Source organism: Pteropus alecto, unplaced genomic scaffold, assembly GCF_000325575.1.
Source record: "Pteropus alecto unplaced genomic scaffold, ASM32557v1 scaffold146, whole genome shotgun sequence".
Lineage (NCBI taxonomy): Eukaryota > Metazoa > Chordata > Mammalia > Chiroptera > Pteropodidae > Pteropus > Pteropus alecto.
In genome coordinates this window covers 13,882,901-13,908,492 of record NW_006442107.1, presented here as the reverse complement: position 1 = coordinate 13,908,492, position 25,592 = coordinate 13,882,901, and the positions used below count along the sequence as shown (strand labels likewise).

General features: G+C 44.3%; 1 protein-coding gene and 1 long non-coding RNA gene across 2 annotated transcripts in view; one reads left to right on the top strand and one right to left on the bottom strand.

Moving 5' to 3' along the window:
• The window catches only part of FHOD3 (formin homology 2 domain containing 3), a 421,374-nt gene that overhangs the window by 362 nt on the left and 395,420 nt on the right, over positions 1 to 25,592 (top strand).
• On the bottom strand, positions 10,252 to 12,968 carry LOC112469272. The gene is made up of 2 exons (XR_003042600.1): positions 12,284 to 12,968; positions 10,252 to 12,056 (listed from the first exon to the last, which is right to left on the bottom strand). It is a non-coding gene; the product is annotated as an uncharacterized LOC112469272 (long non-coding RNA).

The window sequence follows — 25,592 nt, the reverse complement described above, 5'->3', positions numbered from 1 at the left end:
CTGTCGTGGGGCGAGCTCGGGTGGGGGCGCAGCGGGCCGGCTGGGCGGGGGGCGGTCCCCTGCGACAAGCTCCCAAGGGCAGACCTCCCTCCTCCCGGTTAGGCTGAGAAACCCCAGGCACCCGGCGGCTGGCGCGGGATCTCTCGGGCGGGCAAGGAGGACAACCCCACGCTCCGTCCCAGAGCTGGGGGCGGGCGGGACTGAGCAGGTGCCGCGCCGGCGGGAGGATGGAGAAGGTTCCCGAGCACCGCGCCGTTAGCTCCGCGGGGTGGGCGGGGTGGGGCCCGGACGCCAGCAGTCGGCCCTGGCAGCCAGGCGGGTGCCGAAGCAAGCGCGGAAAGAACGGGGTCCTGGGGCACTCAGGTCCCTCGGGGGACTCAGAGTCCTGAGCGACGCCCTGGACAAAACCTCTCAGGCCTCTGGGGCAGCTGCTGGGGGCCCCGCGACACTCGCGACAAAGCACGCTTCCTCTGGGCACCTCCTCCTCCTCCTCCCCCAGGGGGCACCGCCTAGTACGCTGACCGCGCACTGTGATAGCACTCGGAGTAGCCCTTTTTTCTTAGGAGAAGCAGGTGGCCTTGGGAACCTTGGAGGAGCAGTCTCTGTGGGAGGAGGGGCGGGGGCCCAGAGGGGCGGTGCGCGCACAAAGCCTGAGCCTTGAAGCCCGAAATGAGTGTCCCCTGGGAAGAATGGCTTCTCAGTCCACCCGATAGAGTTTTCTTTTTAACCCTTTGCAGGAGGACAGTCATCTTGCAAAGTGTATTGCAAAAAGCTGGGCATTGAAAGCTCACTAGTCACCCAGGAGAACCCTTCTTCCCACTTAGATTGACTGAAGCTCTGGTACATTTTTTTCTTAGGGTCCATATCAAAGCCGCCGCTGATTTATTCTTCGAGGGTCAGCACTGATAAATATTTGGAAGCGACAACCCTTGATGCCAAAAAGAACAAAATTGATTAAAAAAATTCTTTAGTTGTGTGCATTATGTTCACGTGCCTTGGCAGTAGGGAGGCGGAGGCGTTGTGTGTGGAAACCCGTGAACTTGGGCAGTGGTGTTTTTCTCCGTCTATTAGTAGTGTACCAGTGCTTTCCCTTACTACTTAATTAGTAACCTGTTTTCAGGAATGAGGAATGGGGCAGTTCTAACTCATTCTCTCCTTGCTGGTGCAGCATGGATACAGTTGCTATTCCTGGAAACCTCTCTGGCCACAAAGGCAGATTGGATGGGGAGATAGAGGGACAGAATGTATTGTGGATTCATCTTATCAGAAGCACTTTTGTGAGTTATTTGGTTCTTCTCAATCAGTGGATTCAGCTAAAAGTTTTTCGAAGAGCTTCTTCAGCATCATATTCCATTCATTATGCTCTCTGATTACAGTGATCTTTTGTTGAAACCGCAGGAGACATAATTGTGGCCCTATGACCTTGAAGTGGTTTCCTTGTATTTCAAACCCTATATAAGTGGTTGACCTTTCAAGCTGGAAGCTGAAATACATTATTTATGTTTTCATGGAATAGCCATAGTCTTGACCTAGTGTTCCTGGTCTAGTAGGAGGAAATCCCAGTGCTCTGGCATCATCCCCCTCTCCCCCCGCCACACATACAAACACTGGAAGCCACAGCACAGCAGTTGCACTGGCTCACGGAACTTTCTGAGGTGTCCCTGTGGAATAAACAGAACCAGAAGATATCCCACAGAGACCCTTGATCCCTCATACCCCTCGTTTTGAGGGCCAGCTAGGCTTGGTCTCAGAGTCTTTTGCCCAAACACTCCTACAATGTATTCTGATGTTGGCAGTTGTTTTTTACATCTAGAGCTGAGTGGTTAATTCTGTTAGCCAGGATTCCTTCTGTAAATCAAAATTCAAGACATTTATGTGCCTAGGTGCACTTTCATCTTTTAAAATGATGGTTAATTTCCAATAGGGACTCTTAAAATTGGATGATCCACCTGTGACAGAAAAAGCTAACACATTTCGAGCACTTAGCATGTAGGTGTGTGCTCTTCCAGTAATATTGATGCATGATCTCATTTAGTACCGCACATGTCTGTAAAGTGGAGACTTTTACTATCCCTATTTTACAGATGAGGAAACTGAGGCGGAGAGTAATTAAGAAACCTAATTTTTCTGCTAGAAGTGGGAAGCTGAGATTCAAACTAGGCCTGTGAGACTTGAGACCCTAGTGCTGTTCTGCTCCCTGGACTAGCTGGGTGGCTGTGGGCAGACGCCACACCATCTGGGGCTTCTGTTCCATTAACTTGGAGAATTCACCACATCACCCTCCTGTGCTGAGTACTTTTTGGCCTGAGGCAGGTGAATGTTACAAGCATGAATAAGAGCCTTGAGGCAGAATTCCTGGCCTGGTGAGTTCACATTGAGAGGTGGGAACAGTTGCCAAGCCTGCTGTGAATTAGCTAACAATGAAGGAGTGGGCAAGCTGTCACCATCACCCCAGGCTCCTTCCGTGGGTCAGGCTTCCCAGGGCTGCAGGGTAAGCTTCTCTCAGGTCCTATTGAGCCCAGCCTGGCAAGAGGAAGTGTTCTGGTGGTAGGGGCGTTCTGGGTGGTGTAAAGAGGAGAAGCATGACTGTGGAAGATGCAGACACTCCTGGTGTTCTTAGCCATCCCGCTCATTCAAGATCCTTAGGAGTAAACTTTTGCTTGAAGTAGATAGCACATACAGAAAAGTGTACAGGGCATAAGTGAGCAGCTGGATGAATTTTCAGTAAGTGAACACACTTCTGTAACCAGCTTCCGGAAGGCCTCAGCAGAGGGTCCTAATTTGTAAAGCTCACTAGGGATTTTCCTGTGCTGGGAGCCATTGAACTGGATAACCTCTCAGGTCCTTCTAGCCAAAACTTGAGTCTATGCATCTTTTCTTAACTTGATGATATATTAATTTAGCTCAAATCTGCCGACTCCATTAGAAGTTAGTTGTTCGTTGAACTAAACCATTGGATTGGACAAAAATATATTGCACTTATTATACTGTATCTTTTCTTTTTCAAGCTGCTAGATTGGACACCCTCCCCAGCTTTTTATAGTAGTTCCAGGGAAGATGATTAATTATTTTGATAACAAAAGGTCAAAACAGGTGCTGTATTTTCACTGGGGAGATGTTCGTTTTGTTGGTTATATGGTTTGGCTGGCCACACAGGTGTGGCCTGTTTTTTCAAATGCAGTATAAACAGGTGTTTATTTATGATATAATATTTTTTAAAAAATTGTGATTATAGGACTTCTAATGTAGAAAAACTATGTAGTAGAATTAATAGAATCATAGGCCTTTAAAAGCTTAAATGTGTTTGGATTGATTGACACTAAAGGCGCAAAGGTTTCATGTTCCTTTTTGATAGACAAAACTGGAATTAGAGTATTTTTATAAGGAAAATGATAACTAGCTTACATGTCAAAATGGCAGTAATGACAGCAATTTAATTCGGGAAATGTTTTGGTGCCTGCTGTGGACTAGAGAGTGGAGCAGTAGTAACTGCTTGTCCGGAGTTAAGCACTGTCGCCGACATACATCATCTCACCAAGCCCACAACCTCCCCCATGATTCAGGTACTGGTACTGTTGCATCTCACAGCAGAAGAGACCCGGAGCAGAAGGAAGTGATCATGTGAGTGGGAAGTTCCAGAGCTGGCATTTGACTCCAGGTCTGAATTCTTAATGACTCCACTTTTGTGTCTCGAATGTCCTTTTTCCCAAGCAGCCTGTCCACATCCCAGAGTCCCATCCTCTGACTGGATTAGCCTTGACTGTACCGTGATCACTCCTTTTTCATTACCCTTGTCTTTGTGGTTACTGTGCCGTCTCAGCTATTCGACCTGTAAAATAGCTGATTGCAGTGAGGATTAGAACTTTGGTCCTCCAATGTGGGCTGGGCATCACCTGGCTCTTATAATAAATGTACTCAAGCCTCCCTCCTCTCTTGCTGAATCAGAATGTGCGTTTTACCGAGATGCCCTGGTGATTCCTGTGCACACTACATCTGAGCAGTTGGATTAGAGGTCATTTAGGTCAGGGTCTCGTATATGGGGGTTGTCACCATCTCCCCTGTTTGTAGATAACTTCCTTGAGGGTGAAGGCCTGGCTGTCCAGTTCTTCCGTGTCTCCTGAAAGCTGAATAGTGCTTAGATGGAGTGTGTACTAAGTTGATTGATGGCGTTAGTTTTAGAACACAAATCCGCTGGTATTATTGCTTTAATGAATTTCCACCTTAATCCTCTTAAGGGACACATCTGTTTGCTACATTACATTAAGATTTTTAAAAGATGAGATCATTAGTAAAGTTGGCAAGTGTGTTGCGTCACATAGCGTCTTAGGACAAAACTGTTTAAGAATATTGTATGAACTGCTAAGAGTGTCTCCGCAAGCCGAGTTGAATCTGACTCTGTCATAATTAGCTCAGTTGGTTGGAGCTGTGCTATTGAGATCAGGATCATGGGATTGAACCCTTTATGGGTCAGTTGGCTTTGCTTCATGCACGGCCACAGACTGCATTGGTAACCCAGCCAGATGTCTAGCAGGTGCTGTCATGGCTCCCTAAAAAGATTTAGGTTGGAATGGACTAGTAGAAATCTTGGGGGGAAAGGGCTAACATAGAATGATTTTGTCGGGCTACTGTACTGCAGGCATCCACACAGAACTTTGTTCATCTTCACAACAATGCTAGCAGGCAGACGGTGGTATCCCCAGTTAACAGATGGGGAAACTGAGGCACAGGGACGATAAGCAGGTTGTTTGAGGCCACATTGCTTTAAGTGAAGGAGTGGGATTTAAGATCAAGGCTTTTTTTTTTTTTTCACTCTAAAGCCTGTAGCCAACTGTGTCCCATTATTAGAAAACCAACAGAGCACATGCTTTCTGTGCAGGAGGGTGTGGAGGGGGAAGGGGGCTGACTGCATTGCCTTTACAGGAGGTCGCCTGTCACAGGGCTGTGACTTAAATGGTTGTGTTCTGGTAAGTCTTTCCAGTGTTGAAATTCTGTGAGTCTGTGCCTTTTGTCCTTAGAGTCCAACCTGTGTCCTTCTGGAAAACAACAGGACTGCCTTCGCCTTCCCCCTCCCCCTCCGGACTCTGAAATGTTACTTCTTAATGGTGGCAGATTTAAAACTGATTAACATGCTGAGGCCAACGCAGGAGCACCCCTCCCCCATCCTCTTCTCTCCCCCATGGTTTATTTCTCTTTAAAGATGAATCTTGGAACACCTGGGAACTTTTCTGCCCTCAGAGGGAAGATGGTTACCGCTCCCTCCCAGCAGCCTCCACACCTCATCTCCAGATGAAGCCTCCGTTGTCTGTGGCTGGCTCAGGAATGTCCCTGGTTTAAACCTGGCTTTCTAATCGGCAGAGCCAGTTCCACTTCTGTAGGACATTTTCAGAGTCTAGGGTTTGTCAGCATCCACTCCTTTATAGAGACAACCAGACTGCTTTTTGTTTTGTTTTATTTTTTCAGCTGTTTTATTGGGAAGTGTTTCTGTGTCTTGTTCTGAACTAAGAAAGAATGGGGGAAATGAAGTTATGATGAATGTTAAGCCTCGCCATAGGGATGTAATCAGCAAAATCCAGGTTGTGGAAAATTATAGTTTCTCCAACAAATAAAGTGCAATGAAAAAAGAGATGGAAGGAAATCTTAGATTAAAAGAGATTTAAGAGATCAAAAAAAAAAGAAAGAGCTATATCAACCAATTGCAATGTGTATCTCTAATTGGATACTGATCCAAAAAAACACATTGTAAATAAATATTTGAGATCATTGAATAGTAATTCTTCGATATTCACAATTATTAAAAGTAAATTAATAAAAATAAAAAAATTAATAAAGGTATTTGTAATAAAATTATTAAAGTGTGATAATGGTATTGTGGTTATGTTTAAAGAAAAGTTTGTATCTTTCAGAAATACATACTGAAATATTTGAAGATGAAATTATGTAATATCTGAAATTTGCTTCAAAATAATCCTAAATGAGGGGCAAGTAGGTGGACGAGTGTATAGATAGACCAAGAGTTAAAGCTGGATTATGGGTATTTGGAGAGGGAAGGTCATTATACTATTTTCTATACTTTCTCATGTTGAACTTTTTTTTTATAAAAGAGCTTAAAAAATTTGATTACGAGTTTCAGTGTTCCTTTTGAAATCAGAATCCTTTTATTAAATGTCACTTTGTGTCCTGAGCATGTTTACTACAGATAAGATGACCAATCATCAGCAAATTTTTTGTTATGCTTCCACTGATATTTTTTCCCCCGACTCTGATGGTTGTGTTCTCCTTAGGTTCTTTGAAAAACAAGTATAGGATATCAGTCTTTTAATGTTCAGGGGATCTTACTAGGTTCAGTCAAGTCAATTCTGATGATGAAGTCAGCAATCAGTTACATAAACTGTTAGTTTGGTAAAGGAGATGTTAAGGTAGGAGTATTATACATGGTGCTTCAGTGGACGCACTTAAATTTTTATCTAAACCAAGGTGTAGCTAAGAATGTAGTTAATGATACCAATATAAAGGCGCTCCGTTCCCAGTGCCCGTTAGAGCCTGTGACATGCTTGCATGGCCACACCAGGATCTGGCCTGATCCCCAGTGAGCTGGCTCTGCCTCCATCTTCACTATGCCTCAGGAGAGCATCTCAGAATGCAATGAATGGCAGTGTAATGCACGTGAAAATGTCAGTCGATTGTATACCTTGGCATACTTACTATTTTAGGCAACTTTCAATGGATAGATTAATCTGTTTTGTGGATTAGCAGTTGGGGAGGGGGAAGATAGTGCATTAAAAAAATTAAGTTACTATATATCAGCAAAATTATATACCCAGAATTTTATCTATTTTTAGAGCCACATAGTGACAAAAGGAGTCTCCATTGTGTCTGTTTCCAACTTGGGAACATACCTCCTTTTCATCACTTTGATTTGTAATCCAGAAATTAAAATGTTGGACTCCAAGGGAGAATGTTTAGAACTTAATGTTAGGAAAAAAACTATCTCAAAATTGTTAAACATGTTGAAAAAAGGAAAAATGTTAAATATCTTGTAGTTCGACGTAGAACAGTACTCCTAGATTTGGCAAAAAGGACCCAGAAAAATTAGTTCATTGATCACCTCATCAAATATTTTTAGCATTCTGGCAAAGAAGAAAACCCAGAAGAAGAGTTTTTCTGTTATCGATTGGGCTACTCAGACTCTTCCTGCACTGGTATTATAGCAGGGAATGAAATACCAGGGTCTTACCGGAGGTCATGGGACAAGCCAAAGATTATTTTGAAGTTTTGGAATAGAAGATAAATGACGATCTTTTGACTGGCTCATCAGATCCCAAGAGCGGCTTGGGGTTCATAGCGAATGAGTTGATGGGCAAATGCTCCTGTGTGACTTGACACTGACATGCTTAGAGCAGGTTGGAAACTGAGCAGTGGGTCCTTGGAGGAGAGAACCAGGAGGAAGGTCTTCTGGATAACCAAGGATTATCCAGTGCTGCTGCCATTCTCTGTCAGAGTCACATACAGCACTGCAGCCATTTAGTGTGGCTGCCTAATGTGGCCACAGTTTTGACTAAAGAAGTTTATACCAATTACATTTTATACCATTTAGCACAAGTTTTGTTTCATCTGTGATTTGTGCTCGGCTTCTCCAACCCTTCCCTCATCATAATTATTACTCCAGAGTCGATGGTAACATTTCTTACAACTCATGAAAAAAATGAATGCGTGGTGGTACTGGGCTTCAGACAGCTGGTTTAAACAATGCTTTCCCCCCTTCTTTTTAGATGAAAGCAAACTTTAATGTTGTTAAGTGTGCTGTACCCTGCAAACCTAGATTTCAATCCTTGTGAATGGTTGTGAGGAGACTTCTGTCTGGTCCTCTTATTTTATCACACAGGTTGCATACAGCTCGAGGGAAAGCAGCTGACTGAGGACCAGAGGCTGGGCAATATCTGAGTTGCATGTAGGGACTCTGAGTACAGTCTTCATTGTTACCCTGACCCACATGGGTGTGTTTCGGGGCCCTTTGCTACACTGTCTAGCAGCATGTTCTTATGCTAATACCCCACTGTCTTACTGACTGTAGTTTGCAGTAAGTCTTGATATCTGGTGGGGTGTATGTTCCCTTCTTGTCTTGGAACATAGACATTAATAGGAAAACAGAAAAAGGTTAGAGAGGACCAGAGAGGGTCCGTTCAATGGATTTTAATGTGAAGGGACAGCCTAGGAAATAGGCCTGTGTGACTGGCTAAAGAGGAGAGGGAGAGTCAGATCACGTCACTGCTCTGCTCCAAACTTCCCTCAGTCCCCTGAGATTCAGGTCAACTCCAAAGCCTTTGAGTGTCTGGCCCACTGCTCTATGAGGGCAGGGTTGGTTAGTTGATTTGTTTTATGGTCTGTTTGTTTTACCGATATAGCCCTAGAGACTGGAACGATGCCTGCACATAGTGTGTGTACAGTAAAAAGTATTTGAATGAGTGAGTTATCATAAACTTTAGAGTTAGAGGGAAGGACAAGTGGTCTCATCTAAGCTGTCTCCATGCAGAAGTCCCTTTTGTAAAGCTTCTAGTCAAGGATGTTCTAGCTGCTTATTCATATATGATGGTGAGCAGTTGACCCTCTCTTCAAGTGTGGCCTTTTCCATTTTCCAACTTTATTTGTTAGAATTTATTCTTTATTTGTTCTTGATTTTCGCTTGGAGAGGTGGATCCCTACATCCCCACAGATGAGAATGGAGGTGAGTCTGGACAATTAATTGGGTGATTGTGTCCAAGAGGATGGAAGTAGGATGGATAAACCAGAACAACCATGACCCCAGGGTTTGGTAAGTAGAGTGACCTGTGACCTGCAGATAGTACCTAGTGAGAGTTGCTGTTACTTTTCCCTGTGGTGGCAGAAGTAAAAAGTTGCTTTCTTTTCATGTTAGAGCTGAATAATATTTACTGTTTTTGTTACTCTATCTATCTATCTATCTATCTATCTATCTATCTATCTATCTATCTATCATCTATCATCTATCTATCTATCTATCTATCTCTATCTATCTATCTATCTATCTATCATCTATCATCTATCTATCTATCTATCTATCTATCTATCTATCTATCTATCTATCTATCTATCTATGTCTGATAACCTAAAGCATCTTCACACCTGCAGTTCCATTTAGCTGTGAACTTGAACTGTGTGTGTAGAATGAGGGTGACATTGCTGAGAAGAGGTTACCACTAATAAAGCTAGATTTAGTGGGAGAAAGGCCAAAGGCAAGGAGTCTAACCTTATAAAACAAGCAAAACATCCCATCATAGAAATTTGGAGACTACGGAGAGGCACACTGAAGAAACTTAAGTCACTTCTCTTACCACCCAAGGGGAACCACTTTGAACACTTATGTGTCTTATCAGAATTTTAATATCTATGCATATTAACATTATATCTGAATACTTTCCCAAGTCATTAAATATTCTTATAACATATCATCTTTACGGCCAGCATGGTGATCCAGTTTGTGCATGTACCTTCATCCAGGTAAACATTGCTCCTATGCTCTGTGAGAAAGGGCTCTGTCTTCTAAAATGTTTCCTTGTTCCATGATTGGTACTTAATAAATATTCATTAAATGAATACATGAATGAATGAGCCATTGGATGTTTGGGCAGTTGCCAATAAAAATACAGATACTTCCTTAAGATCAGTTCTTAGATGTTTAATTGCTGAGTAGAAGGGTAAAGAATTCATCTCGGATGAGAGCAGTTTAGGCATTGGAGATGATTGGAAAGATGGTCGGAAAGATGGTCCTTAAATCAGCGTAGGGCCAAGTTGTAAAGCCCAGTCTGACTTCTTCCTTTCACATGCAGCTGGTGTCACAGCTGAAGGTGACATTAGAGTTCTGGGAATACCACCAGGAGGTATTCAAAGAAGAGTATTAAAACCCGGAGTAAATTATGTGTATGTATCCCATTGCCTCTCCCTGTTTTGAGGGACAAAATCATGATTGAACTTTAAAAGTCAATGTAAAGTTAGAATGATTACATTTCATGCATATAAGTAGCAATATTTTATTAGTAAGACAAAGATACATCTCATTAGTTGTTAATTCTTTGAGAAAACAGAGGCACTCATTGGCTGGGGTAGTCAATGACCCTACTTCTTTCTAGAGACTTGGCAACACATACAAATCATAAAAACGATAAATTCTGACCCAGTGACACCACTTATAAGAATTATTTGAAGAGATAAGTAAAAATGACAAACGCGCTACATGTATAAAGATATTTGAGGATTGTTTTAATCACGAAAAGCTAAAACAATGTCCGATGACAAAGGAGCTATTAAGAATATTATGCTTTATTATGGATACAATATTGGGTAGCTATTAAAATAACTCACATCTTAGTCAGCTCAGGATGCTATCACAAAATACCATAGACTGGGGGCCTGAAATGACTTTTATTTCCCATGGTTCTAGAGGCTGAGAAGTCTAAGTCAAAGTGCTGGCAGATTCGGTTCTTGGTGAGGTCCTTCTTTTTGGCTTGTAGTTGGCCAGCTTCTTGCTGTATTCTTATATGGCAGAGGGAGGAAGCTCTGGTGTCTCTTCTTCTTATAAGGGCACTAATCCCACCATGGAGGCCCCACTCTCATGACCTCATCTGAACATAATCACCTGCCAAAGGCCCCACCTCCTAATACTATTACACTGAGGATTAGGGCTTTGGCATGTGAATTTTGGAGGAGGGGGAACAAACATTTAGTTCATAACAACCCACATGATTCATAAAATTATATACATGGACATGTATATAAGAACAAAATGAAATGAGTAACTTCCTTCTCCCAGACCTGTTCCCCATTTCCTTTTTGCATCTTTTTCATTAGAAACACCATGAGAACTGTGAGTCAGCCTTGATTCCCGTGCACCCTTCCAGTCCCCTCCTTTTTATTCCCTCAGCTCTCATGTGGATTCCTGCCTGGCTCCACATAACAGCTCTCTCACCCACACCCCAACCGACTTTCCCTGATGTCTTCTTTATTCTGGTGGTCTTCCATTATTTATAGAGTAGAATCCCAACTCTTCACAAGGATTCCCAGTGCTCTGTGACCTGGCCTCTTGTCTGACATTCTCATGCTATTTTTTTTTTTTTTTAAACGCCCACAGCACCTGGTATTCCTAGGTGGTCTCCCATCCAAGTACTAACCAGGCCTGACCCTGCTCTCATGCTATCTTGACTGTTCCTCCTAAGCCTCTCCTAAGCCCTTCCATGCTGAAATGCTTGCAGTTCTCCTAATAGGCTGCTCTGGATGGTTGGTCAAGCTCTTACCTCTATCTAGACTGCCCCTCCAGCCCTCCAGCCTGGGCTGAGACTGCGTCTAAGGGTCACCTCTGCTGAGCTTTTTCTCCTCCAGAGCTGTGTGAGCTGTACCCTATACACCTTCTCACCCAGGACACTCTGGTTCGTATTTCATTCCATGTCACTGTCTCCCTGCCAGGTGTAAACTCCCAGCTGCAGCATATACATTTTAACTCATTTTTCTGTTTACTGTTCCTAGGACAGTGCCTAATCCATAATGAGCCCTAATAATTTATTTATATTTGAAAGGCTAAGTGGAACCAGTGCAGTATATGTTTATAAACATGATGGTTACAGACCCTTAACCTTCAAGAGCTGATATCTTCAAAACTTTGTCAGGTCTCTAGTCTGTAGACATGATTTGGATGTTATAATTTCTCCCCCAGGTTGAGGGTAAGTAAAGTAGAACCAGCTCCTTCATGTATCAAAACCTTGTTTTCTGGCCTTTTTCTGCACTAGGTCCGTGCTAGGTCCTCAGACAGGAAGCCTCAGGTTGGCGAAAGAAGGCCCACCGTCCTGTCAGTGTCGTCTCCCATTGAGTTTGGAGGGGTATACACAAGCCCTGGGGCTCCCCTGTGTGGGGATGGTGAGGTCTCCATGGGGCCAGACTTCAGGCTTCCAGTGCAGTATGGGGAGACATTGCCCTGTGAGCCAGGTGTCTTCACTTGCTTTGTTCCTGACCCTTCCACTCAGCCTTGGTGAATTGTTCCTGCACATGCTGAGCTGCAGGGAAGGCAAAGAGAATTGTGAGCTTGTGTGGGGGGCAAGATTCCTGAGGCCAGTGTGGCAGCAACATCTGTTATTAGTGGGAAATTCCAAGAGAAGGTGGATCTGGGAGACTAGAGTGGGGCCTGCAGAGTCCGGCTGCCCTTCTTACTACACAGGGAGATTCAGCCCTTTGCCAAACTCAGAGTCTCAGGGTAGATTTTATTTCAGGTGTTGGCACTCACCTAGGAGAGATGTATTACCCCTTCACCAGATCGGATCATAGCTTCAGGTCGCGAGAGTGCTCAGGTTGGCTCCTGGCCGTAGCATCCATAAATCACTCACCTTCTGGCTTCTGCAGGACCTGGCAGTACCCAAGTAGCTAGTGTCTGAGCGGCCAGTGCCCAGAGGTGGGAGAGGTTATCTTGCTGGGCATCCTCCATTCACGTTCAATAGCACTGTGTGTCTGGGGGCAGGGAAAGAAGAGCTATTGGGTACCCCATCTAGAACAATAGTCAAGGATATGAGTGGTTTTTTGTTCCCAGAACTGGGTGCATTTTTGTGGATAGTGACTCATCACCAAAAACGCCAGTAACGGAACCACGGCATGTCTGTGCAGTTTACAAGGCACTGGGACATAGGTTCCCTGGCTGATCCTCACACAACCCTGAAAGGAGGCAAGATGGGGGCATTTAGGCCCTGTTTCCAAGGTGAAAAAACTAAAATCAAGTTGGTTTCATGACCGATGCACAGTAACCACTCCTCAAAGGGCGGCAGGGCGAGAACTCAGGCACACACCCTCAGGTCTCCAGGCCCCAGCTCTCTCCAGTGAGGCTCCCTGCCTCTGTCTGTCAGAGAAGTTTGCAGAGTGAACACAATCTGGGAACATTTCAGCTGAGTTCATAGATATCGTATACAACCATGTAGGAATGATTTTTCTGAGGGCTGGGCAGCAGGGTGGAAAGCTTTATTACATTGACTTTTAAAGCTTTATTATTCCTAGGACATGTTCATGTCCTGGGATCAGTGGCATTGATCCTAGGACATGGATACGTCGGACGTGGGAGAAGCCCATGTAGACTGCATAGTCCAGAAAGTTCCCTGGAGTGAGCAGGTAGGTTTGAGTAGGTGAGAGGAAGGGTGAAAGGCCTTCCATGCAGGTTAGAAGGGACCCAGGAGTCAGGATCAGGCTTGGCTGGCTCTGGGGTGGGGGTGACGGCTAAGAATGGCCTCCCCAGAGGAAGGCGATACCCTGAGCCTCAGGGCTGGACTGGTACACTGGGCTGTCATCAGTGAGCACAAAACTGTTTCAGAGGTTACTTCCATTCCGTGTAACGGAAACGTAAGGGAAGAAGAAGGGAAGAGGAGAGAAAAGCAGGAACGTGGGAAGGAAATATTTACCAAGAAAAGATGAGGAAAAGGGAAACAGAGAAAAGAAGAAAGGAGAGACATGGATAGGCAGTCACCGCAAAGCCACCTCTGAAGAATGCGTGGGAAGAGGAAGAGAGTCAGGGACAAGCGGCGGGGTGGGCCGGGCCTGGGCCTGGAGGGCAGGTCTCACGGTCCCCTTGGGCCCCCGTCACTGCTGATTCCTGGTGAGTTGAGGTATCAGCCAATGAAGGCTTAAGATGTAACCCTTTCCAGGGACTCTCCCTCCTTCCTCTCTCTTTCACAAACATTTATGGAGTGTCTGCTCAGTGTCAGACTGTTAGGGCCAGCACAGTAACCAAAATAAAAGAAACCAAGGGTCAGCAGGATGGCGGTGGGCTCCCGCCCAGCCTGTGTGTTCCACGTTCCCTCTCCTGTAACCTTTGAACAATAGCATCTCCCTTATGGGGCTGTCTTGGAAAAAAAACAATAAAAGCTGCTACCATTACATATTACAGGGATCTGTCACTTGGCGTATGTGGCCTCTGAGGGGCATCGGTAGACCGACCTCCCGTTTCCCAGCCCCTCCTCTCCCCTGCCACACTTGTGACTGCAGACACAGAGCAGCACCTTCAGATGCAGCCCTGGCCCCTGGCTCCCTGTTTGCCTGCACCGTGTGCCCTCTTTCCTGACAGGGGCAGATGTGTCTCTTCTTCTGGCCATGGCCAGGCCCCTTCCTCGGTACCTTCAACACCTATTTCCTTCTGGAATGCATCCTTTAGCACTGAGATGGGCTATAGCCTCTTTCATGCAGAAAACCCCTCCTCCCCGGCCCCCAGATCCGTCCCTCTTCCTCTACCTTCACCCCGAGTGTTAGACCTTGTTTAAGCAACACTGTCTCATCTCACTTTCCCTCCTGTTCCGTTCCAGCAGCTGTTCCCACCACCATGGTGAAACGGTTTTGTCTTTAAGGGAGGAGATACTTTCCCATCTTGATCTTATTTAATCTCTTAGTAGCACTTGATGTTTCTAGTTGTCCCCTCTGAGGAATGCTTGCTGTTCTAAGTTTGATGGTGACAGATTCACCAGTCTTCTCTATTTTTCCTCAATTTTTCTGCTCCCTCCTGCCCTTCAAATGTTGGCCTTCTTCAGGCTCTGTTTCAAGACTATGCCTTCTCCTCTCAGTTGACCTCCTTACCTGGGTGGCTTCAAGGGCTTTCTGATGGTCCAGCGCTCTCTCTGGTCCCAAGGCCAACTCTCTAGCTGCCCCCAGACGGCTCTCCTTGGATGTTCCACAGATGGTGAACGTGCGCTGTGTCTAGAGAGGATCTTCTTATCGTCCCACAGACTCGTGCTGCCTCAGTGAGGAAGGCCACCAGCCAGCCAGCCGCCCAGACTAAGAGCCTCTCCCTGGCCCTCCCCCCCGCCCCCGCCCCCCATCTCTCAGCTCTCACATTCTAGTGATCCTCCTGCCTCTTGGCACTTCTGTCCCCATTCTATGTGTAGTCCTTGGCATATAGAAAGTGCTCAGTAAATGATGAAATGAATGAAAAACAAAATAACATATGAGAAGGTGTCACATGGCAATTGCTGAAAAAATATGCCTATATTTGTTATTCATGTCTGTGAGCAAAGCACTCTAAAGCATAGCTGCTTAAAGCATTTTTAATATCTCTCACAGTTTCCTTGGGGCAGGAATTTGGGAGCTGCCTAAGGCAGTTCTGGCTCAGAGCCTCTCAGGTTACATGGCTGGGCCCAGGACCATCTCAGAGGCTTCTTCAGTCACAAGTTTCGTGTCTGGGCTGGGAGCTCCTCTGGCATCTCTCTTTATCTCTCACCCCCCCTCACCGCAAGGTCTCTCTAGTACGGTGTCTTTGGGTAGCTGGACTTCTTACATAGCAGCTCAGGGCTCCAAAGAGAGAGGGCTAGGGGGGCGCTGTCACCTTTTCTAACCATCGATGTTGCACTCATTAGAAGTATGCTACCAAGGCTGGCCCACGTTCAAGAGCGGGGGGATTTAGACACCATTGATTCATGGGAAGAAGGTCAAAATTTGCGAATCTTTTAAAAAGAAATTTATATACAATAAAATTCACTTTAATTTTTGTTATATAATCCTATGAGCTTTAATTTAATACATGCATAGATTCTTGTAACTACAGTATGTCCTCACTTAATGTTGTTGATAGGTTCTTGGAAACTGTGACTTTAAGCAGAATGACGTGCAATGAAACCAATTTTACCATAGGTTAATTGACATTAACAAGAGTTAAGCTCTTATAGCATATTTCTGGTCTCAAAAACCTCACCAAACTTCTAAATAAAGACCCCCAAACACTTCTAATATTAAACATTGAAATAAATATAAACAATACATTAAGAAAGATTAATAAAAACCAGTCAGAAAAGAATTTTTTTCCAACCCACTTATTCCAGGTCAGTGTTGCAGGTGGCGGCAGCTGATCCCAGCAGCTCAGGGTGCAAGGCGGGAACCCACCCTGGACAGGGCCCCTTTTTATCACAGGGCCACTCACACGCACACACACACACACTCACTCAGACTGGGACAATGTAGACATGCCAGCTGACCGAATGTGCACAGCTTTGGGATGTGGGAGGAAACCGGAGTACCCGGAGAAAACCCACACTGACATGGGGAGACCTTGCAAACGCCACACAAACACTGGCCTTGCCTGGGAATTGATTTTTTTTTTTCCCCCTCATCAACATTATAATGAAAGGACATTGAATTAAATGACATTATTTGAGAATCGGCAATATCACAAGATACAGAACAATTCTAGCAACCTAAAGAATTCCGTAGGGCTACCCCTTTATAGTAAGGCATTCCCTGGCAACCAGGGATCTGTTCTCTCTCCCTGTAGTTTTGCTTTTTCCAGAATGCCATATAAATAGAATCACTCAGTATGTAATCTTTAGAGACTGGCTTCTTTCACTCTGCATAATGCCCTTGAGATCCCTCTAAGTTGTTGTATGCATCAGTGGTTCATTCCTTTTTAATGCTGAGTGATATTCCAGTCTATGGATGTACCAGTCTGTTTATCCATCTACTTGTTGAGGGGCATTTATATTGTTTCTGGTTCTGGGTGATTACAAATAAAACTGCTATACACATTTGATTTGGCGGCTGCATCTCTTAGTCACTATGTCATACCTTTTTCTGCCATACACATTTGTACAGAGATTTTGTGTGAACATAAGTTTTCATTTTTCTAGGATAAATACCTAGAAGTGAGATTGCTTTCTGGCAGAGAATTCCTGGCTCTCTCTATAGCGGGATTGTCAGGAGGTTTTTACTTATTAGGCAAATTACCCTGTGTCAGAAGAATTTGTTATTCGAGTCTTTGGACTTTAGAGTATAAGGATCTTTTAAAACACAGCCCATAGAAAGGACTATTCATTTAAAAATCATCGTTTGTAGTTATTTGACTGTTCTTTATTCTTAAGCCTTCAGAGACCCTGTTTTGTGTGGATGAATTGTGAGGTGAAGCCCTGGTGTCCCCCTGCAGCTTGATGTCATCCAGCACTCACCCTTTACCCCCATTCTGCAACTTTACAAAGGGACAACACCTGTGACAGAACTGTGTGGGAACCATTTTTCAAACCCCACGGAGCACAGATCACCAGAAATTGTCAGTTGGCAAAATACCATAAATAAATGCAGCAGCAAGCAGCATAGGAGAATGTTAGCATATGAAAAACACTTTGATCACTGAGCATAGTGATGAAGTAAGCAGTAATGGGGGGTATGTGGCCAGAAGGCTGTGGTTCTCTTCCTCTGTCAAGTCAGAGAACAGATTTGAAGGGGCTGGCGGAGGGAACAATGGGACGGGGAGACATATTTAAGAAGTTCAGAGGCTATAATATTAAAGGTCCAGTTTTGAATGAGTTTGACTACTCTTTACTAAGGGAAAGCTTCAATGTCCAGGAGGTTGCCAAGGCCATCAGTGGAGGACCCCTTCATCAGAGCTTCTTGCACATTCCATCTGTGCTTGGCTGAATGAAATTACCAGCCTGGGTACCTGCCTGAAATGCACAAGCAGAGCCCATGTTTTAGCTCCTTTTCTATTCTGCACGATTATCCAGGAATACTCACTTTCCTTAGGCTAGTGTAGTACCCGAATTAGGTCAAGGGTTCCAAGTACCTTTAAAAACTGAGGATGTCACCACATGTTATCTCGAGGAACACATAAGGAAGTTAAATGTGAAATCGTGTCTGACCCCCGCAGAAAGTCTTTCATCCTATGTAGATGTGAGTTCTTGCTCTTTGTTAGGTTTCCTGCAATGGACTTGGAAATCCAAGAAGAATAAAGCATGGGCCTTGTTGCTAAGAATTTATAGGCCATGATGGTGACATGTGGCCTGATATCCTAACCACAGGTATTACTTTATTTCTATGAAAAATGCATTAAGATTTTCAGACACGGACAACCATGTCATAATGAACTTTCGAATGCCACCCTTGTGTAAGTTGGGAACTGTGCTTATGCAGGAAATTATGACTTGTCTATATTTAGTTGAGTTTCATTAGACCCTTTGATTTGTATCAAGATGTTTAGGACAGCGCTTCTGACCTGCCTTCCTTAGAAGTGTCTGTCTCTCTATTTTTCCTGGTCTCTGCCTATCTCCTTGGCCACTCAAGAGCTCTGTATTCCAAATTGTGCCACCTGTGACCAAAGTCTTTTCTAATTCTGAGCCTCTTGGTTCACTCATTCATGCAGTGTGCAGAAGCCTTCACTACGTTCTCCTATAAAATTTGGAGGCTCCTGCAGAGAGGATGTGGGGGTTAGATGGAGCTGGTGCCTTTAGTGCATCCTGAGATTTTGAACTTCGCTTGTAACAGTAGAGTTTGTGAACAGCCCTGTGGTTAAAGGCCCAGCCTCACATTAGCAGTGAGAGAGGATTTAGATGAAAGCCCAGAACCTATCTGTGCTAACATGTGTACCTCATTAGTTCCTACCTTGCGCCTGGCCTGGAGAGATGCCCCCCGATCTGTGATGTCCCAGTGAACACAAGCAGTGCTCACCCAGGCAAGTTCCCCATCATGTCTACCATCACCCCAACTTTTGGAAACATGATTTTTGGTTTCCCGATTTGACATGTGTGTCACCCATCTCTTCCTTGGGGCGCTGCCCCTGATGCTGTGACCTGTCAGGCCCCGATGGGTCAGCTCTGCCTGCTGTGGCTGCAACACCAGGATGCTAGTGAGAGAGCCGTGAGTAAGACAAGAGCTAATCCCGGGCTGAGGAGCTGGAGGGCAGAGGAGGGGCTGTGCCCCAGGCTGAGGGTTCTTTGTGTCTCAGGGCTCTGGTGTCTTTAAGCCTCTTTTCTTCCCTTACTCTCTTGGAAAGCCATTGCTTTCATTTTGCAAAAGTTCCTCGGCCTGCCTGGTCCCTGAAGCAGAGCATGCCAGCTCCATTAAATTAACATATGAAGTTCTGCAAAATCTAAACAGTTTAAATTTCATTATTCTGGGCAGTATTTGTCTGGTGACTGGAGTTTGCCAAAGCAGGAGGAATCTGCGAGGGGGCAAAGATAGGCTTTGCCTACTGCATACCCAGGACCGTGCTTTGCTTCTGCTTCCTCAAGAGGACCTACATTTAAGTTGTTCTCTTGCCAAAATGGGATTGCAGTGATTCTCCTGCATGGGTCACTGGAGTTAAAAACCGATGTGACAGGAAAAGGGCCAGCTCCTTGGGCTTATAGAGCTGTCTGTGCATGTTTCACAGTGAATTTTGGTCATACTGTCAGTCATGGTCGAATGATGGGCTTTAGATATCATTAGTGTTCTAATAGTTTCCAATCAGTTTACACAAGGCTCAGTGAAATGAGGACTGAACCAATCAGGCAACTGCACTGCCTCTCCTTACACTCCACCATTCTGCAGCCCGGTTCCTGCAGAATCGGAGGGTGTGGGTTTCACATTTTTGGGGTGAGGCTACTATTTATCTCTCTGGGAACAATAATGCATTGTGTTGAGAAGCAGTATGCTGTTCTCAAAGCCCATCGCTCATGAGCCTGGGTAATTAGCTGTATTAATCATTTATCTGTTCATTCAACATGTTTTTATTGAGCATCTGCTATGCGCCAGGCTCTGTTTTAAGCACTGGAGAAGCAACAGCAAACAAAACAGGCAAAAATTTTGACCTGCATAGAGCTTATCTTGTAGTGGGAGGGATGCAGGAAGAGATAATAACTAAAACAAAATTGCAAATTACATTGTGTGTTAGGAGGTGATCCCTGCTGGTCTCTTTGACCTCAGTTTCTTCATCTGCAAAATGGGAAAACTGGATCTGTCCCTTCTTCTCATCTCTTCTCTAGATCTTCACATGAATTTTTTTTTCGCATCGCTTCCTTGCTTGCTTGCTTCTGTGCTGAACACAGAAGTGCTTCTAACAGTGTGGTTCTGTGTTGCCATTCTTTCTGGTGACAGTGGGGGTGTGTCTCTCTGGGTGTGATTCTTACGTAGGTTGTGGCTAGAATCCCTTCCTGCTATTGTGGGCTTTGCCGAGCCTCCGAGCCTGCTGTGGCTCGTGGGAAGGCAGTCGGATAAACTAAAAAGTGGGTGCTTCCCTCTGTGGTTGTGTGCAGGGGCTGGAGAGGCCAGGGGACGATGGAAGAACCCAGGTCTTCTCTGGCTACCGCTCAGCCTCTACAGCTTGTAGATAATGGGACCATAATCTCTCGATCTTTTCTCTCCTAGCTCAGGGCTTTCTGACAATGAGACTGCTGCTAATCCTCATTAATATATATTGCACTTCTGGAATATATAGAACTGTCGCTTTCTCCTCAGTTTAAGTCGGTTAATGCCAGTCACTGGGCCAGGTGCAGGGGATGAGAAGGTGAGGAAGTAGCAAATTTCCCTCTGGGGGGCTTCTCAGTGCCCAGGGTTGTGAGTCCTTTGTGTGAGGTGCTGTCCACAGCAGCCAGAGAACCAAGTGACAGATATGCAGGGAAGGCAGCTTCCCATGCACAGAAGAGGGGAGTTGGTTTTCTGTTTCCTGTGTCTACTCTGCCATTTGCCCACGAGTTGTGAGGAAGGGTGCGGAGCTGCAGCTGATGCCATGTATTCTCAGGTACTTCTTTGGCTGGAATGCCAGAAACACAGCACAGCCCTGCTGTTCATGTGACCACTCTCAGCCCCAGAGCCTCCTGCCTTGAGGACACTATCTTTTGGAGGTTGATGAATGTGAATCTGCCAACTTTCTGAATGTGAGTTTGTGTGATTGGTAAATGGCACCCAGGGTGAGTGTGGCTCCTCCCACCTCTTTTTTTTTTTTTTGCTGAGGAATGAGGTGCTAGGCCATTGAAGTAAGAGGGTGAAGGGATGGGATCTTCTAAGACGGTGGCAAAAATTGGGATAGAGGGAGGATTGTGAGCAGATGCCAGGGTCCTGAGGTCAGGTACGAGGAGGGATGATGGAGCTGGATGGTGAAAGAGCAGTGGGTAACAGGAAGACTGCCCACCTTCTATCACAGCCCCAGGGAGCACTGGGCCAGGAGAATAGGTCAGGGGACACATTGCTTCCTCTTGAGAGAGCGATGGGGGAGGAACATCCTTGAAAAATCTCCAGGAAGGCAGTAAATTGTGCCTGTTTTCTTCCCTACTGAATTGCAGGTCAGGTTCCACTTGCAGGTGTGTGGGGGGAGGGAAGAAGGGTGTGGGGAGGGATAAAGGGTGAGCCCAGAGCAGAGACACCAAGAAGGAGCTGGGCTGTCCTGGAGCCTGCAGCCCGAAAGGAAGAGCAGGTTTCATGGGGAGTTGATGATTTCTGTGTTGAGCACATTGAGTTGGAGCTTCAGGGTTCGACTGGCTGCTTCCCTCTGTTACTGCTCATCAGTAACACCAGGAGGCTTGTGCCTTCGTGAGACATTCTCGGCCTCCAGTGACCTGGCAGAGCTCCCTCTGTCCAGTCTTGTCCCTTCCTGTTCTGTCTCATGTTTTACGCTTCAGCAGCCTGACTGCCTTGGTTCTTCACATTCCTTGCTGCTTTACACTCTCTTGCCTTTGCTTCTGCCTTCCCTCCATCCCTCCGCCCCTGTCATCCCCCCACCCCCACCCCCTTCTCCTGGCTGAGTCATCCTCATCTTCAACAGTTTGCTCTGGCATTAACTCACTCATTCATCCACTGAAACTTATTGCTGCCTGTTAAGTGCCAGATGCAGCTGCTGGGCACTGCCACCTCCCCTGCCCCCTCCCCGCCCGGCACCCCTCATGGATGCCTCTTTGGCTTTCTGTTTAGTGCAGCATAATGGTGTAAAGCACAGGCTTTGGAAGCCACAGATATACTATCGATCTCTCTGAGCTTCAGTTCCAGCATCCATAAAATAGATCGATGTGGCAGAGAATGGCAGGATGGAAGACAGAGGGTGGTCGCGAGCCTTAAATGAAATTACATCTGGAAAGCTTTTAGCACAGTGCCTGGCCCATTCAGAGGAAGGGAGGTGTCCTGCTGCTGCTTCTCTTCCATGTATTATCTCTGGGTTGGAATTCCCTGACTGGGTCCCTTCCCTGATAGGAGTCAGCCTGGTGGAGTCAGGAGTGGCCTCAAGTCAAGCCTGGAAAGAAGAGGTGAGTTTGGGTGGGTGGGAAATGGGAGAATAGGTTAGTTGTTTGGAGACGGGGCGTGTGAGATGACTAGAGGCCAGTTGATGAAGGGCTTGGGATGCCAGGCCCAGTTTCTGGCCTTTGTAACCAGGATTTGGTTTAACCATAATGAGTCCTGATGATCAGCAGACCCGGGGTCAAATTCCAATGCTTTCAAGCATATTGAGAATGCAACCAATGTATTTTGTTTGTCAGATATTGGCTAAATATCCAGGGAAGTATTCAATACCACATGTCTGCCAGTTATTTATAATCTAGAAGGATAGTTAAACTGGCAATTATGATCTTGTGTGATATGTGTTATGACTGAGGGATGAAAGTATCTGGGGAGAAATAATTTCAGCATCCTCAGAGTACTCCCCTGAGAAAGCCGCTGGGTCTGTCTTCATTCTAAGAGGACACAGGGCTGGGGTGGAGGGCAGGAGGGCTCAGAGGTCCCCCAGAGCCTGCCCTGAAGCCAGCAGTAAAGGCGAGTCCTCTATTGCGGGATCATGAGCTTCACTTTGCCTGATGCCAGGAAACTATGGGGGCGCTAGAAGGGGTGGGCAGAGGCATCCTGATATGCCTGGGGCTGTGGCCCCCAAGCCATCAAGGGCTGTATTTTATGAGTAATAAAACATGCTATTTGAAGTCTTCTCATTACCTACAGTCTTGCCTCACAGGATATCTGATCCAATGCAGTTTTCTTCTTCTTCTTCCTCTTCCTCATTTTCATCTTTTCTCGCCATGGCATCAAGTAGAAGTTGACAGTATGCCCCATTGCTGGGTTTTGTGGTCTAAATTTTCATTTTCATCTGCTTTGCTTGCCGCTGCCAGTTTCCCACCTTTTGTGGCCTGGGCAAGTGGTGCCCATGAGAGAGCTGCGATGAGCCGAATTGGGAGCAGAAAGATGGTTTGGTTTAGAGGAGCTTTGCTTGGATGCTGTGACCAAAGGCCTGAGTAATTTGGTGTTTTAAATTTGATATTCACGACCTGTCTTCCATGCCACCATTCTCTGCCACATTGATCCACCAGCTGCTTCTTGCCTATTTGCAGTAGTCTTCTTTTAAATATCTACATATGTAAAAGCTAACGGGCTGAAAAAGAAAAATTTTTTTTACATATGTAAAAAATTTTTTTTACATATGTAAAAGCTAACCGGCTGAAATAGAAAAATTATATGCTCATAATGGATACAATTTGTGTCCATTGTGGGAGGAAGAAACTCTTGGCAAACTTGGATCTCAGCAAATTGCATATATTGATAGATGATCTCTCTTCAAAAATAGAGCAAACATCATATTTAATGACGAAACATTGAAAGCCTTGAAATTGGGACTGAGACAGGTGATCAGTTATAATCACTTCTTTTCATCATGCTACTGGAGGTCCTAACAGTTACAACAAGACAAGGGAAAAAAAGTGTAAGCATTTGAAAGACAGAATAAAATGATCATTTGTAGGCATCATGATTTATACAAAGATTATTCAAAATGAGCTATAGTTTAACAATTAACAAATGAATTTAGCAAAGTCACTGGCTATAAGATCAATTTGCAAAAATCAACTTTATTTCTATATTACAGTGACAAAACTTAGAAAACAAAATGACAAAAGTAAAATTTTCATGCATCTAGGAATATATTTGGCCAAAGAAATTCAAGACCTCTATTTAGAAAATTGAGAGATATTTTTAAAAACTAAATTAAAAGGGAGATACAATGTTCATAACTTGGAAGATTCAATAAAGATGTAATTTGTCTCGAGTTGATATATATATATAAATTCCAATAAAAATCCCAGCACATTTTCTTTTTTGTAGAAATGGACAAATTGATTCCAAAATTAGATGGAAGTGAAAAAGGCCAGAAATGGCCAAGACAGTCTTGAAAAAGAGCAAAATCAGAGGAAGTACACTGCCAGATATCAAGACTTGTTTTAAAGTTACAGCATCTAAAACATTGTAGTACTGGTGCCAAGATAGATAACTGGACCATTGGAACAGCACAGTCCAGAAATAAACCCACACGCACATGTTGGTGATGACAGAGGTGATGCTGTAGTGTAGTGGTTTGTCCTTTCGATAAGCGGAGCTAGGTTAATTGGATATCCACATGGAAATAAATGAATCGTGCCCCTTATCTTACGCTACATTCAAAACTCCATTCCAGATGGATCATAGATCTAATGGTGAACAGTAAAACAATAAAGTAGTTAGATAACAAAAGAAAATATTTTCATACCTTAGTGTAGGCAAAGATTTTTAGATAAGACACAAAAGGCACTAGCTGTACATAAAGCACTAACTGTTATAATTTGGAGTACATTAAAATTAAGATCTTCTGTTCTTCAGAAGACAATACAAATGAAAAGGCAAGTCACACAATGGGAGAAGATATTTATGCGCTCTCTATGTATATGTGTGTGTTCAACAAAGGACTCATATTCAAAATATATAAAGAGCCCCTACGCCCATTAAATAAGAAAAGAGACAATTTAAAGAAGAATGGGCAAAAAACTTGAATAGGCACTCCAAGATGACATCCAAATGGCCAATAGACTTTATTCATTAGGGACATGCAAATTAAAACCATAGAGATACTACTATACACCCACTAGAATGCTTAAAATCTAAAAGCACGATAATACTAATGGTTGGCAAAGACATAGAACCAAAGGAACACACACATATGCACTTTTAAATACCCTTTTATAGCTACAAAGCTGAACATCTGCATGCTCTATGAATCAGCAATTCTATATCTAAATAGAGACCCAACAGATGTATATGCCTCAAAAGACATATATAAAATGTTTACAGTAACAGTCTGTGTGATAGCAAAACTTAAATGCAATGTTTATCAACAGTGGAATAGGTAATTGTATTACATTCACATAGTAGGATATTATATAGCACTGAAAATGAATGTACTGTTACATTTGTGTAACAATGTGGATGAATCTAAGTTATATAGTTAGTGAAAGAAGACCCAGGAGAGTACCTACTATAATTTATATCAAGTTCAAGTACAGGAAAAACTAGTTTATGATTTTATAATTTAAGATAGCAGTTACCCTTGGTGAGAATGGGGTTTTAGTGATTGGTTGAAGCTTTTGGAGTGTAATGTTCTATTTTCTTATCTCAGTGGGGGTTACATGGGTGTGTTTACTGTAAAAATTCATTCTTCGTACATTTTTTAAAATGCATTACCCTTAAATAATAAAAAATTTACTTTAAAAACACAGAGGATGGAAGAATTGGCATAGACTCTTTTGGCTTTTGCTATTTGGGCATTGGTTATATGGGAAAGAGGCGGGTAATGATAAAGTCCCAGATGTTTTTCAGATGCTCTGACTCGAAGATTGTCCAGAAGTAGATTTATACTCATTCCTGAGCACAGTGAGTGCTGTAGCATCGTGGTCTCTAAGAAGCCCGAGGACCAGGAAGCAACGAAATAGTAATTTCTGTGGCCCTTTCCCTTGGAGACACTAGAACTCCATTGTCTCTGCCTTACCCATAATGGATGCAGAGACTGTGGGCAGGAGGAAGGAAACCAAAAGCTGCTTTTCCTCAGTTTT